Source organism: Mus pahari, chromosome 6 (genome assembly GCF_900095145.1).
Source record: "Mus pahari chromosome 6, PAHARI_EIJ_v1.1, whole genome shotgun sequence".
Lineage (NCBI taxonomy): Eukaryota > Metazoa > Chordata > Mammalia > Rodentia > Muridae > Mus > Mus pahari.
In genome coordinates, this window is record NC_034595.1 from 29,609,833 (window position 1) to 29,627,001 (window position 17,169).

Sequence of the window (17,169 nt, forward strand, 5' to 3'; positions counted from 1 at the left end):
TGTGTGTGTGTGTGTGTGTGTGTGTGTGTGTGTGTGTGAGAGAGAGAGAGAGAGAGAGAGAGAGAGAGAGAGAGAGAGAGAGAGAGAGGGAGGGAGAGAGAAGCAATAACTACGAACTTAAGAGCATTATGTAGGGGAAGGAGGGCAAGGTTCTAAAGTCCGTCTTGCTGGGTAACCCAGGAGCAGTGCCTTGAATATTACTAAGAGAACATAGCTGGTTTTTAGAAAATCTGTGCAAATAGATAAAGCAGACATTGGGGGGGTGGTCTTTAAATCATCAGGTTTTCTGGGAGAGCTGGGAAGGCAGAATACTTTAAAGGCTCATGTAATGAAAAACTGAGAACGAAGAGGCCCGGGTCATTTGGTCCATTTGTTCCAGTATGAACAAACTGGAGAATCACCATCTGGAGACCAAGGAGACATTGTGATATTGGATCCAAGATGATATGAACTGGAACAAACACATCTTACTTTTGCCTTTAGTTATCAGGAGAAGCAGAGAAAAAGTCTGAACTGTAGGTGAAATGTGCCCATGGAAATGGAGATTCTGCCATCCTGCCATGCTGAACTTTGTAACCATCTTTCTGAGATCCTATGGTTCTCATAGGGAAGGTGGAAGGTAAGCAGCTGAGTCAGAGACAAGGGTGATATTTTAGGTTTCATTTCTCCAACTAATGAGTATTATGTCGTGTTGTGACAGTTGAAAGAACCAAGAAAGAGGAAGTCATTTTACGGGAATGCTTGTTGTCTTAGCATTGCTGTCAGTCACCAACTACTTCATGGAAGCCACACAAGCACAGTGGTACACATAAGGCACAGACACCGCCTTTTCAAGTTTGGAATGTCCTGATATTGAGTAATAGTGACTATCTGACTGTAGGAGAATCATGCAATCTTCTGCTCAGTCTCCTCGTTCATAACACAGTAACGACTCACAAGCTAGTTGTAAATGTTTGATGCTTTGCACATAGTAAGCCAATGGAAGCATCCTTAAGGACAATGAGGTTTGTAATGAAATATATTGATTACAGGGTAGAATTTATCAAAATATCTTTATAACCAGATGGTCTTTATTCAAAATGTTCCATTCATAGTTGACTTGATGGTCAATAGATCACTTTAAGTGCACAAATTGATTTACTTCCACAAATGTTAACATGTTCCTGAAAATAGTGACTCAATGGAGAGATGATGGGCATACTCTATATATACTATCAATTTTTTAACTTTTTGTTTGGTATGAATGTCCACATTAAAGGTGATTCAACATATAATCTGTCATAATATTTTATAAAAGATTCACATAACTAGTTTTAAAAATGAAGCTGAAAAGTATTCTGATTTTAAACGATGTCTATAAAAAGGCGATGTCATACTTGAAGTGGCAGCAATGTGATTATTGAAAATGAAATAATTTACAATTTTCATCTAATAATTAAAATGTGAAATCCACTGTATCAGGCCATTTCTGCCACTAGAGAACCTTAATTAGAAATCTCAAATTATGTACGCACATGCCAAAGTATGAGTACTCCAGCAAATGAAAATTTACATATACAATACTTTTAATCAAAGCACCTATTTGATTGTACAATTATCTGTTTTGCAACATGAAATGTGAATTCTGTCCTTGTGATTCTGCATTTATACAGGTACCCAATTATTGTGTTGGTGAAACTTTGGAACGCCTGCTTGATGTGTTATGGTGTTGGTTCTCTTGCATTTAAAGCGGTATGGTAGCAATTTTGCTTAACTCGAAACAGAATTTCCTAGATCAACAAACAAAGTGCATCTTCATTCTACTTATAACAGGAGAACTCTGTTTTACTTCCATTCTCTGGTAAGAAAGCAAATATATGAGCTTTTATTTTCATGCAATTTATTGTTTTCTTCCTACTTGAAATTTTGTTCAAAATTTGAAGACAACTCTGCTTCACAGGGAGAAGCCTTCGGTGGCAGTAATACTGAGTCCGCTCAATTTTCCACATTGTTAGTCCCTAAATGATGGGAGTAGGCTGTTGATCCCTGCCACTTGTAAGCAATAGAGAAACTTTAGAGCTGGTAAAATACCAGATTTATAGTCCTGAAGACAGATGTTCTCTGTGGAGATGCTGGGAAATGCCTTGTGAGGCAGTGAGGCAGAACTGCATTTCTTTGAGGTCTTTCTGGACAATCAAGAATCTCCTTGGCTTTCTGTGAACGAGGTACAATAAACTGGGTCACCTGTTCATAGAGACTGAGCTCTGGGTAAGTGGGATATTGCCCTCTAGTTACGTCATATGGGTGGGACAACTGAAATAGGGCTTCTTCCTATGCAAAATGATTCACCATCCCATCAAAGGGTTTTATACTTCAGACAGAACATTGGTAAAAGCAGGAATATCATCTTCTGAATCTTTAGAAAAAAGGATTTTATGCATTCTACACAGTCTCTAAGGACATGGAGACATGATGTGACACCATAACACATCACTAGATTCTCTTCTCCATACTTGCAAGTAATAATGTACACGAAAGGAAATTCTGAATGAGGCATAAATAGAAAACTAGTTTGTAAATGCTCAGTCTGCCATTTTTGACTCCAGGAAGGTTTGTACCCAAACCATAAAGGAAACATTTGAATGCTTCTGGGCTCTTTAACTTTGAGCTTTCCTGTTCCTCTCAATATTGAGTTTCCTATAACATATTTCATTTTGGGTATGAGATGGCACAGTGCTATCTTATTCATAGGCCAAACTTCGTATGGTCTCCCTCTGTTCTACTTTATATTGTTGCATATTTGTTTATTTGTTTTGGGAAAGGGATTCTCTACATAGCCCCTTTTGTACTAGAAGTCATGATACAGACCAGGCTGGCCATGGACCTAAAGAGATCCAACCCCTAGGGGGTGGGGTATTCTACATCCAGGAATCTGGGGTGGTTAATGCATGGTAATGCAGGGTAGGCTTTATTTTTCAGTCTTAGCTTTTAATCCTCCCCGAGAGAATGCATTATTGTACCAAACACTACTATTGTCCTGAACTATCTTGCAAAGGTGTGGTTGGTAAGAGCAAAAAAAAAAAAAAAAAAAAAAAAAAAAAAAAAAAAAAAAAAAAAAAAAAGAGAGGCAGAAACTCGAAACTTAAGAGCATTATGTAAGGTAAGGGGGGTAAGGTTCTAGAGTCCATCTTGTTGGGTGACCCAGGAGCAGTGCCTTGAATATTACTGGTTCTAAGATCTCCTGTGAAAACTAATACCTACAGATGCTCAGGTCATTTAGGTAAAATTCAGAGTATTTGCATATATTAAACCAGTATCAATGTACTGAAGTCACTTTTCTAATGAATTGACTAGGAAATAATGACAAAGAAAAGGCTTGGACTTCTTCAGGGAAGATACAAAATGGCTATTTAAAAAATAATTTCACCCAACCAATTACAGCTTAAATTCAGTTCCCACTGCTACAGAAGGCTGAGCATGTCTAGTATAAAAATTAACCATGCCTCTTGGCATTCTTGTCCTTGTATAGTGCCTCTGTATATTCATCCTTAGCTCAACTATGCAACTAATATTGAACAAATGTGCCACAAGGAAAAGTTCTTGCACTAGACTTTTTCTTTATACAATTCATGGAACTGATCTGTACAATATATGACAGCCAGGTTATTCTGCTAGAAAGATATAGCACTCAAAAGGAAAGAGTAGGTGGGCAGTTGGGGGAGCAGCCTCATAGAGACAGGGGGAGGGAGGAGGGGATGGGGGCTTTGAAGGGAAAACTGGGAAGGGGGATAATGTAAATAAAACCACCAATAAAAATGAAAAAAACAAATCCTAGGTTATATGTTGTGCTATGTTGGAAGAGAGGACCCACAGAGGTGAGTATGCTCTTCAGGCATCTAAATGTAGCTTCATAAAAGACCTACAGCATCTGATAAAACAGACAGTCTGTAAAACTACAGAATCATGAGCACAGTACATGGGCATTTGAGTTACTGTGCTGAACAATATCAATTGATAAAATGTGCACCTATTACATGCTCTGTTATGTTCTTGGTATGGACTGTGGTGAATTATTTGTCTGAGAAATAATTATAGTATCACACAGGCTGTATGATGAACTAAATAAAATAATAAATGAAGAATTTAGCAAAATAGCTGAATTAGATAAGCACTTCATGAATGATGAGAGTTATACTAACTACATTATTACAGTAATTACTCCCGTTATGAAAGGTTCTACAACTACCAATATCAACACTAAAACAAGAATACCTAAAAGATAGTGTCTTCTAAATATCCTTAATATCTATCACCACGGAGAAAGTGAATCTACTAATATATTCACTATAATTCTTTCGATTTGTTTGTTTTACCCATTGGGGGCTTAGCTAGTTGAACCATCAGACTAGCAGTGTCCTTGTCCATCAGAAATGCTATGCAAAACCAAAACACTATGTTATACGTTAGGGGAGAAGTCAAGCCTTCTCAAAACACACCAATGGTAATAATGTCAGCTTGATTAAAAACCCCCTGTGAACACTGTTTGTGCTTTTTGTAATTTGTCTATTGCAGTACAATGATCTGACTACCTTCAAATTGACTAAGATATGAAATGAATACAGTCTTATATCTAACTCACTTTAATATTACTTCACTCAGTGAAATTAATCCTAGCACTTGGGAGGCAGAGGCAGGTGGTTTTCTGAATTCAAGGCCAGCCTGGTCTACAGAGTGAGTTCCAGGACAGCCAGAGATATACAGAGAGACCCTGTCTCAAAAAAAAACCCTGTCTTGCAAAAACCAAAACCAAGACCAAAACCAAAAATAAATAAATAAAAATAAATAAAAGAAAGAAAGGAAGGAAGGAAGGAAGGAAGAAAGAAAGAAAGAAAGAAAGAGAAAGAAAGAAAGAAAGAAAGAAAGAAAGAAAGAAAGAAAGAAAGAAAGAAAGAAAGAAAGAAAGAGAAAAATTTTAAGTTTGCCAGAAATAAGAGTGGAAATAGTCATGGTGGCTAACTCATACCCAAGTCTTTTCCTGCATAGTTTAAAAAAAAAACAAGGTTGGTTTTGCTCTCACACAAAATGTTCTCTGAACAATCAGTATACCCAATAATAAATAATGAATGCCAGTAACTGGCTTAAAAAAAATTAGAGTTCTTAATACTGAGAAGAGGCAAAGGTTGAAAATTACTTGATGTGGTTCCTTTCAGTGTGCTCACTAGAGCAGTGACTTTGACATCACTTAAAAATTAACTGAAATTTAGACTTGGGCTAACCATAAGATCTACCTCACCAAAACTGGCTTTACAAAGTTAACTTAGGTAATTCTCATGGTTATCATCATTGAGATACACTGATATAATAAATCATTTTCTACATATATTTTCTCTGAACCATGTATCACAAAGCATCCTATATAGTATTTGATGTCCATTCCCTTTTCTAACAACATCTGTGCAAACATTTTTACTTCATCTTAACTTCTTCATACCAAGCTTCTGGGCTTGCCATCTCATTACATATCAAGCAATTTGATATTGAAGAGCCAGTATAAAGTCTTCTGCTTAATTTTTTTCTACTTAATATAGTAGATAAAGAAAAAAAATCAATTATCTTTCTTAATATATTCTGAACTGATAAATCTATGATAACCATCTAATGTAAAATTGAACAGTAGAAAGAATTTTCAATGCCAGTTCAATAAAATAAAAAGCACAGTAACACCATGTTTACACAAGGTCACCAAAATGATCAACTGCATGGAGGAATTAACTTTATAAGATTTATGATTCGAATCTTAAGGTTTGTTAACTAATTATCTGAAATAGGGAAGCAACTACATAGTTAAATTATATCAGTATTTTTGTTTTTTGTCTTATAGATTAGTAGAGAAAAAACTTGTATGTATTCATAAGTGTTAGGTGTTTCGTTATTGATACGTGCACTATAAAATATTCTGATATTTTTCTCATGAGATGTATTTGTTTTTTAATTGATTAAGAGATTTGGTTTATGTTGAGCAAATTAACATTTCTCATGAAATGTTGAGAATCTGTTTATCTAACTTTTCTAAGTATTTGTTTTAAATGGAAAAAAATAAAAGATGAAGCATAGTATTTTAAAATGCTTTATGGGTTTCTTTCAGGAAAACTCATTTTTAAATCATAACTCCTATTAATAAAGAAATAAATTTCCTTGAGTTTTAGAGGAATAAACATTTCACACATTTCAGAAGATAAGAGGAAAGAGAAGTAGGTAATAGAGAAAGGGAGAATGAGAAGCCAAAGGAAGAACTCACCACAGTTGTTCAGTTAATGGATAGGCACCATCATCTGCAAAGCAAAATTTTATTTTTATAATGTGATCATGAATTCTGTAAAAGAAATTAAATTGTTTTTTTTTTTAAAATTCCATTTTGAAAATCTATAAGAACAAAATGAAACAAGAATATTTCTGGTCTGATAATATATATCATCACCATTTTAGAGTCAGCATAGTTAATCCATTTTTTTAAATCATTTTAAGAAACTTATCAGAAATATGTATATAGAGAGATATTTTTGACAGCTATGATTCAAGGGTATGCACAACCACAGTGATGTCTATAAAATATTATTGTTCCTGTCATAAAGACAATCTTGAAATAACCTAATATACAGCTCTGATATATACATTGCATTTATGGGCTATTCTATACACAAAAGATGCTACAGTATTTAACATACTCTATAGGGGCTTCAGTATGGTCCATATACTCTAACCTTTTAAGAACATCTCTTTTGAATTGATATCCCACTATTTTCCATTGTGTATTTTCTTTTTTTTAATTGGATATTTTCTTTATTTATATTTCAAATGTTATCCCCTTTCCAGGTTTCCCCCACGGAAACTCCCAATCCCATCCTCCCTCCCCTGATTCTATGAGGGTGTCTCTGCTTCTATGAGGGTATCAAGCCTTCACAGGACCAAGGGCCTCTCCTCCCATTGTTGCTGGACAAGGCCATCCTGTGCTACATATACACCTGTAGTCATGGTCCATCTATGTGTACTTTTTGGTTGGTAACGTATTTTCTTAAAACAAACTTCCTTCCTTTATCTTTATCCTTCCTTCCACAGTCTGTCTTCTTTCTTTCTTTCTTTCTTTCTTTCTTTCTTTCTTTCTTTCTTTCTTTCTTTCTTTCTTTCTTTCTTTCTTTCCTGCTTGCTTTCTTGCTTTCTTGCTTTCTTGCTTTTTCTTGCTTTCTTACTTTCTTGCTTTCTTTTCTTGTCTTATCACTTCCCTTCTCTTTGTGTTTCTTGCATAGTACTTCGGTCCATTGTTAATATTTTGCCTCAGTATTCTTTCTACCTATTTTACAGGGATAGTACAGATAATGTTTTTGTGGTAGATCTCACTTTGATAGGCAGAGAAGGAATTACTCTTCATTCTAAGTGTTTTGTCCATATTTTGTACTATCACTAATGTAACTTGGTTATATCTTATGTTGTATTCAGGAGAATTCATGTCTTGTCCTTGCTCATCTTTGGGTACCAGAAGACTTCTTGCTATGCTTCTGCCAGAGAAGAGGATTGAGGTGCTGCCTGAATTATAGATCTTGGGTTCCAGACATATCAAAAGGAGGGTGTGACTGGAGTCATCCAGCTTTAATGTATGAGACCATATGCAGCAATATGACATTTCTGTTTTATTTTAAGATTTATTTTGAAGTGTGTATGCATGTGTGTGTACATGTACACTGTTGCCTGCAATGCCAGAAATGGCATCATATCACCTTGAGCTGGAGTTATATGAGCAGCCCTAGTACTAAGGAACTCATTATAATTAACAGAGACAAAGTTTCTGTCACACCCTTTCTCTTCTTCAGTAGGTTATGTTCCTTGAAACTTTGCTTCTGTGACAACTGGTCATATTTACTTCTTTCAGTCACATGGTTGAGTGAAATAGTCTTAGACATTATCTACCATATTCTTTCAAAGCAAATAAATCTACTTCATAATTTTATAAGGTCCTACAGTGATTCAAACAGGGAAAGTTGGAATCTCAAGCCAAAGTATTCATTTGATTCTTGATCAGGAATAAATGGATTTGTCTATATTTTCATCAGGCATTCTTGGTGTCTTATGCCTCAAGAATTTGAAGAACATTGGAGTTTTATTCATTGTCCTCTTTTATTCTTTTCAGCTTAGATCTTAAGAATTATGATAGTTGATCTGTCTTGAATCACCTCCATCATTATATTATAGGAATACTTTAGCCATGTAATAAATCTAATAAACAAATAATAGTAGAATATTATGAGATAAAATTAATGAAGGATAATTTATTCAAGACTTCTTATTGAATCATATGTTGAGTGAATGCTTTTGTTTATTGACGAAGTGTGTTGTCACTAGTCTCATTTGCAGCGTAATTGTAGAAATCTTAGAGAGGTTGATAACCACATATATGTCTCCTATTTTCAATGCCGTGCTATGGAGATGTCAGGGAAGAAACTGCATATTGAGCTAAATATAGGAGAATTAGATAATTTCAGACAAAGAAAAGGAGATAATTTCAATTACTGAAATTTGGCTTGGCATGCAAATACTTTAATTGGATTGTCAGAAATCTGATCAGAATGATACAGAGCAAGGTAGCTTTGCAAGACAGGAGTTCACAGCTAAGCAACAGAAATACAGTCAATATTACTAGTATCTAGAACTTCCAAAAGAGTAATAATGATAAAATTGGAGATGTAAGTGGGGCTAGAATATAGACGGCGTGTAAGACCATTCTGTAAAATTTCATACAGTCTAAGGGTCTTGAAGAATCATGGAAAGGAAACTTCAAGGCAAAAGTAATTAGTGCCTCACAAAACTAGTCAAAAGGAATAAGGAGAGTCCTTTCATATAGAAAGGAACAAAAAAGAGCTATCTACCACTTTCATAAATTTCATAAAAGAAGTTATAAAAAATTAGATTAAACTCAACACAGTCATAACAGGTGACATCAGTACCCATCTCTCACCAATAGACAAGTAATCTGAACAAAAATTAAATAAGGAAACATTGAAGGTAATGACATCATAAAACTAATGCACCCAACAGACAGTTCAATCCTACAGAACATTCCATCCAAGAATACACATTCTTCTAGCAGCTTATAGAAATTTCTTCAAAACTGACCACACATCAAGAAGTAAAATGGGTCTGAATGAATATAAGAAAACAAATACAATCTTGTACTCTATCTGACCACACTGGAAGCAATCTCTTAATCAGCAGCAATGGAAAATACAGAAAGTCCAAAAACTCATGGAGATTTAACAGCATACTGCTGAATCAAAGTCAAGTGATTGGAGAAATTTTCATTATTCCTAGAGTTGAATGGGACTGAAAACACAACCTACCAAATCCTGCAGGACACAATGAAGGCAACTCAGAGAGAAAACTCTAAGTGCCTATATTAAAAAGATGGAGAGCTCTCATGTTAATAACTTTTTCTTACAGTTGAAGAATTTGAAAAAACAAACATAATGGTCAGGAAGAGACAATAAAAAAAATCAGGGCTGAAAATTATTAAACAGAAATTAAAGAAAAAGAACAGAAAGAATGAAGAGATAGCTCTTTGAAAAGATTAACAAGGCTGGAAAACTTTAATCAGCAGAAAGAGATAAACAAAGTTAATAAAATTGGAGATGAAAAGAAGCTGAGAAAAGCAATCCTGTAGGAGGACCAGCAGTCTCAATTAATTTGGACCCCCAAGATCTTTCAAACACTGGATGACAAAACAGACAGCATGCACCAGCTGATATGAGGGCCCCAACACTCATACAGTAGAGGACTTCTGGATCGTGTTCATTCAGAGATGATGCACCTAACCCTCAAGAAATGCCCCAGGGAATTTAGGGTTCAGGTGGGGTGAGGGGTGGGGACATCCACATGGAGACAGGGTTTCAGGAAGTGGTATGGAATGTAGAACAGTCGATGGATGATGGGGCATACAAAATATGGAGTGTAAAAAATAAGAAAATGGAAAAGAAAGAAAAGAGATATTATAACATATATTGTTGAAATTTAATCATAAGGGCACATTTTAAAAGTTTATACACCACAAAACTGGAAAATTTAAAGAAATTAATAAATTTCTAAAAGCATGTGGCCTACCAACTTTAAGTCAAGATTAAGTAAATCATTTAAGCAGCCCTAAAACAACCTCTGAGAAAGCAGAAGTACTTTAAATTCTCCCAAATAATTCAGCACAAAGATCTACCAGGCCTTCAAAGAAGTGGTACCTGAAATCTTCTATAAAACTAAAGAAAAATGTTCTTCTAAGTGGACCTGCCTTGAGTTCCCTCTTCCAGCCTTGATATAAGGGTTTGTGCCTAGCCTTATGGTAGCTTGTTGTGCAGTATTCAGTTGAGATCCCTGTGTGGCCTATTCTTTTCTGAAGGGAAATGGAGGAACAGAAGGTTTGGGTGAGAGAGGGTAGCAAGGAACCTGAGATGAGTGCGGGGAACGTGGGGGGTGGGAGATGTAATGTATGAGAGAAGAAAAATATGATTTGGTTGAGAAAAGAGATTGGATTTTGTGGTGAATATCAGAAATTTTACCTTGGATACATTTGGTTTTGATAAATATTTAAAAAAATCTGAAGAAAAATAGGCTGTTCAATTTCTTTATATGAAGTTGGGATTACCTTGACATCCAAACTACCTGGCCAGAAAGAAAGAAAAAAAAGTATATATGGTACATTTACACAGCTATTAAAACAATGAATTTATGAAATTCTTAGACAAATGGATGGATCGAGAAGATATCATCTTGAGTGAGGTAACGTAATCGCAAAAGAACACACATGATACGCACTCACTGATAAGTGGATATTAGCCCAGAAGCTCAGAATCCTTCTTAGAAGGGGGAACAAAATACCCATGGAAGGAGTTACAGAGACAAAGTTCGGGGCAGAGACTAAAGGAATGATCACCCAGAGACTGCCCCACTTGGGGATCCATCCCATAAACAACCACCAAATCCAGACACTATGGCAGATGCCAACAAGAGCCTGCTGACAGGAGCCTGGTGTAGCTATCTCCTGAGGGCCTCTGCCAGTGCCTGGTAAATACAGAAGTGGATGCTCACAGTCATCCATTGGACAGAGCACAAGGTCCCAAAAGAAGGAGCTAGAGAAAGTACCCAAAGAGCTGAAGGGGTCTGAAGCCCCATAGGAGGAACATCAATATGAACTAACCAGTAACCCCAGAGCTCCCTGGGACGAAACCACCAATCAAAGAAAACTCATGATGGAATTTGTGGTTCTAGCTGTATATATATAGGAGAGGATGGCCTAGTTGGTCATCAATGGAAGGAGAGGCCCTAGGTCATGTGAAGGTTCTATGCCCCAGTATAGGGGAATGCCAGGACTGGGAATGGATAGGGGTGGGTTGGAAGCAGGGGAAGGGAGCAGGCAATAGGGGATTTTCAGAGGGGAAACTAGTAAAGAGGATAACATTTGAAATGTAAATATAGAAAATATCTAATAAAAGAAAAAAGAAAAAAAATAGAACTACAATAAGGCAGTGGTATAGCCTTATTCAGCTTTATCCAGTATGTGTGTATCTCTGTGTGCCTCCCCTCTTCTCTTCTCTTCTCTTCTCTTCTCTTCTCTTCTCTTCTCTTCTCTTCTCTTCTCTTCTCTTCTCTTCTCTTCTCTTCTCTTCTCTTCTCTTCTCTTCTCTTCTCTTCTCTTCTTTTGTCTTGTCTTCTTCTGTTTTCTTTCTTTTCCTTTCTTTCTGGTTTACTGAAGGGTTAAGGAACTCCAAGTTTCTTGTCCCCTGATGCTCTCAACAGGAGTTAATTTCCAGAAGCCAGCTGCTTTGTGCCCCACAATAGCAAGAAAATGTTGAATAGCCAGAAACCATCAGCTTCTGACCCCAGAGATAGAGTTAAGTTGCCAAAAGTATACAGATTTTGGCCCTGATTGCCAACCCTTGCTGCTTGTTTAGGTGTATGGTGTTATGTCAAGTTGGTCATTTGCAGTAGTTAGTAACCTTCCTGTGGACCAACAACAAACTGACCAAGAAATAAATAAAACCATCAACCTATTCAAAATCACCTCAAAAACAATCTTGGAATAAATCTAAACAACAAATTAAAATGCTCACATAATAAAACTTTCATACATTAAGAAAAGCAACTGAAGAAGATTCAAGAACGAAAAGACCTCCCAAGATCCTGGATTAGTAGATGAATTGTGTGAAAGTGATCACTCTTCTAAAGGAAAGCTACAGTTTCAACCTAATGCCCACTAAAATTCCAACATAATATCTTGACTGGGATAAATCTGGGGAAAGGAAGAAATGTATTCACTGTTGTTGAAAATGTAGTTTGATGTAGAGGTTCTACCAAAAGCAAGAAATAGCTACCTCGTGACCCAATTTTACTCCCTCTCAGTCTGTTCCAAATGGACTATAGTCTGCTACAGAGATATCAAGTCAGCCAAATCCCTTACTGCTCTGTTCACAATACCCAACAATGTGAAATAGCCTATATATCAACAGGTAGCTGAATCAATAATCAAAATATGGCTCATATACACAATAGAATACTATCTAGCTATAAAGAAATATAAAATTCTCAAGTAATTGGAAGGATGTGGAAATAATAATCCTGAGTTAATCTAAAATGACAAGTATCACATCATCTCTTATGTGACTTTGAATATCTAGGTATTATGCTTGAAGTGTAGTAATTATAAAAGATTGAAAAAAACCATTGGGGTGGGAAAGAAGGGGTTCAAAGGAAGGAAAATAGAATACAAGGTAATGAATAAAGATAGGATAATAACAGAATAGAAAGGATTAAACTGAGTCCAGTGAGATGGGAGGAAAGGATAGAGAAGAGATTATGAGGAAATATAACTAGCACTAAAATCCTTTGAAAATACCATATTGAAATCTACTTTAAAGGGTTCCTAAAATACTCATAAACATACATAGAAGGGGTTTAAATGAAGTTACTCTATAATGATGATACAATGCCTCCCAAGATACCATATTATATTGGATAAAAGACCCAGCTCTAGCTGGGTATTAATTACCTCTTTTCTACTTGCTTAACCACTGGGATCCAATAATCTCTCCCCCAGACATCACAAGGCGTTGCCATTGCTCACGGCTATCACCCAGACCTTCATGATAAGACCTAGTTGCTGGAGACACCATGAACTTGAGTCATAAGACATGGATTAACTAAACTGGTACTAATTGAGAGGCTTCCTTCCTACTGAGTATCTTCTATAATGCTGAAAGTCGTTGTGGTTGTGTAAATTACCAGAGGGGGAAAGTAATCATCAGTATTAGCCAGCTGTGAGTCCTTAGAACTCTCATAGAGATTGCCATGGCAATATATGTCCACTGGTGCAATCGTAGCACAAATAGTATGAGAGTAACCAAACACTTTTGATCATACTTAAAGTTTGCTCCACAGATCAGACCCTAGATTCAAAGCCTGAGTCTAACTAGGTCATAGGCTCTATAGGATGATCTACTATTATTTTTCTGTCAAATAAAAAAAAGTAATGTGATGTTCTCTACATTCTTATCATTATACCCAAAGAATAGTACATCTCTTAACTCTCATCGAATGTGCTTCTTTTTGGAGTAGAGGACAATTGGTACAGAAACACAAACCATTCTATATCAATGTGCAAAGAATATGAGACTTTAGAGTGCTTAGCTCCAAATAGGGCAGCCTCTGAGATTTCCACAGCAGAATGACTATAAGAAACAAAGGAAGTAATGTCTGCATTAAAATAACGTTTGCTAGATATGACAACAAAAATGTATACATGAATCCACAATGGTTGCTACTCTGTGCATAAGACTGGCACAAGATCTAACCAGTAAAATCCCAGTATGGATGCTGATGGTTCGCTTGAGGTTCCATTCTATTTGAGAAGCTACTGGTGATTAATAGCTGCTTGGTATGGACAAGTACTCAACTTCAGGAGTAGGCAATGAGAGTCTACTCATGTACATAAAGACAACATTAGATGGACTCAGTGAAAAATTTTAATTTTAAAAAATGAAGCATAAATTTGTTAACAGTTGGTGTGGGTGCTATGGAAAGAATTGTAGAATTGTAGAGGAGATATAGCGGATTGGATTTGGGCGCAATATTATGTGCATGTTTGGATATGAAGTACATTATCTTTAAAGCTAATTGGTTTTTCAGATCAAAGAGTAGTTGGCCATGAAAAGAAGTAGATGCATCTTAACTATCTGTTAAATTTAGTGCTCAACAGGACCTCTTGATGAATTACGTATATGTAGTGGCTAAAAAGAAAATTAATAGTGGGTGATTGTTGATTTTAGTTTCAAGTAAAAGAGTAAGTGTTAGTAATGTTTAATTTAAGGGGATAAGAATGTATGCAGAGAAATAGAGGTTGAATATAAATGTTACTGTTTAATATTCTACTTTAGCCATATTTTGTTAGAGTGTTTATTACCTATGCAAATACAAAGGTCAATGTTGAAGGTAAATGAGGAAATTAGTCATTCAGTGGGAAGTTCACTGCTAACAATACACCCTGTACACTCTGGAGATCATTATCACAAAGATTTTTTTTTTTTTTTGTCTTGGGATGTGGGGAGTCAGGAAAGCCATCTTAATAAAGAACAGGGAGCATAGGCTAGAGCTTAGGAGCCAGCCCACAGTGCAGTGAAAGCCTCTCATCACAGCACTCTAGAGGCAATCAACATTGCAAATTGGGAACTGAAAACAAAGACAAATTGCAATCCACTTAGCTGCATGGGGCTGACAAAGATGGAAAGATTCCAGTGCATCTTTCCCAGGTCCCAGCTTCATGTTATAATCTGTGGTGGGTGCCATAATGACTCGCCTAAAGTTTCAACTCCATAAAACCATGCTTGTTTCTTTGTCATTTCTGGAATAATGACAGAGCATGGACACACTAATGATGTACCAGTAATACCCACAGCTTTATTATTGTAGTCAGGAGGCATTTCTGAAAGCAGTTCCCTGGCCTCTGTTTATATATAATTTCTTTAATGTTAAAAAACCCACAAATTACTTCTTTGCTATGTAAAAAAATGGTACAATGATGTTTGTTTTCTCTTAACTATATGTTTCATAAAAAAGAGTTCTAATAATTAACAAAATAGCTGCAGCTTATTATTATGTGGTTTATTTTCTTTGTTCCCTGTTTAAGCTAGTATGTGGAGACTGGATTGGCTTCTTAAGGTTATGTGCTCTCAGGTCCCATTAGGGTCCCAACTTTTACAAAAGTGTGTGTATGTCAACAGTTCTAATTCAATAGTAGAAGACAAATAAAACAAAGAATGAGAAGCAGTGTTCTCAAGTTGTGGGTTTGAAAACCTTTGGATGTCAAATGATACTTTCACAAGGGTTGCCTAAGACCATAACAGACACAGATACTTGCATTGCAATTCATAACAGTAGAAAATTACTGTTGTAAAGTAGTAACAAAAATAATGTTATGATTGGGAGTCAGTACGACACAAGCAACTGTACGAAAGGGTCACAGCATTAGGAAGGTTGAGAATCACTGACATAGGCATCACTGGAAACAAATCTCACCATAACCGGTGCTCCCTATACACTTGGCAGTATTAACCAGTGGGACACTTCTTCAACTTCTATTAATTAATTGTAAATTCAAAATCTGTGTTTTAGTAAAATTACAGTTTGCATTATAGTACAATGTCAGAATATTATTTGTTAGGCTAAATAAAACTATAAATAAAACATGCTTTCTAGAAAACAATATTAGTTCTTATAGAAAAAAATGATTTCTGTGCTGTTTAACTACAGAGCAAGAGTTTCCTAAAATATATTTTTCCTGTTTTTATTATTTTCTCATCTAAGTTTTCATTTTCCAAAATCATTTGTATGAACCTGTAGAAAATGGTGGTGTTTGTCCTCTGGCTTCTCTCTTTTCTGAGATAATTTGTAATTTGCGAACACACTGTAAACACTACAGCTTTGCATAATTTCTGAATGCTTAATCTGTTTGTGCTCAAAATTACCAGATTTTTCATTTAATTTGCCACCATTTTCCTTGCACATTTAAAGTGGATTCAAGATAATTTTAGTTTGGAATGTGATGGGCTAATGTAAACCTTACTTTTGTACCCTTTAGAGGAGCAAACAATATTGAAAAACTAAACAGCTAAGACAAGAGGGTGGACATTTTCAAAATATATTAAAATTATGCCTTGAAAATTGCTGTGACCAATTATTTAGGCCAGTGTTGATTTTGGTTGTTTCCAAACCAAAATCAATTAATCTCTCTTTTCCTTTTCATTCTCTTCTTATTTTCATTCTGATTGTTTTATTGGCTTTTGGTTTTGTTTGTTTGCTTGTTGGTTTTTGTCTTTTCCTCCTAATTAGAAGCCTTAGCATGTAAACTTAAGGAAATCATGGAACTGAACTTTTATGCAATGAAATAAATGGTGGAATGGAAATTGAGTAGAAAGGGTGAGAGGATAGAACCACACTGTGGTTAACACAAGGGTTCTAAGAAACCCTGGTTTGCTGTATATTACTTTTACTATGTTTAAGTAGGGGCCTTGAATTCCTGATCTTCCCAAGACTTTTAACATGAAGGGATGCTGAATTTTGTCAAATGCTTTTTCAGCATCTAATGAAATGATCATGTGGTTTAAGGAGTACACATAGCTCCATCTGGCATGAATCAATGGGAGGAGAGATCCTTGATCCTATGAAGGTTCTATAGATAACCCAGAGTTGGGAGTGGGTGGGTGGGTGGAGGAACACTCTCATAGAAGCAGGGGCAGGGAGGATATGATAGGATATTTCCAGGAGGGAGGAAAACCAGGAAAGGGGATAACATTTGAAATGTAAATAAAGAAAATAAACAATTAAAAAAAATAGTGACTTCCTGGGTGTCAAACCACTGAGACTTGAAATATTTGGTGTGTGTGTATGTGTGTGTATGTATGTGTGTATGTGTGTGTTTGTATGTGTGTGTGTGGGGGGTTCTATCCAACATCACATCTACAGCACCTGTGCTTTTCTTTAGAACAAGGTTTTAGATTATCAATTAAATGTATTTACTTACTAAAAAAAAAAAAAAAAAAAATAGGAAAAAAAAAGAAAAAAAAAAAAAAAACCCCCAGAACACACACTCCAGCATCATTCAGTCTC

General features: G+C 35.8%; 1 protein-coding gene across 47 annotated transcripts in view; it reads right to left on the reverse strand.

Annotated features, from left to right (window-relative positions):
* The window catches only part of Ptprd (protein tyrosine phosphatase receptor type D), a 2,152,432-nt gene that overhangs the window by 995,621 nt on the left and 1,139,642 nt on the right, over positions 1-17,169 (reverse strand). For all 47 annotated transcript variants that reach the window (XM_029539561.1, XM_029539552.1, XM_029539551.1 and 44 more), the window contains one exon: positions 6,278-6,311. The gene's annotated coding sequence lies outside the window, so the exon portion shown is untranslated. The remainder of the gene's footprint in view (positions 1-6,277; positions 6,312-17,169) is intronic.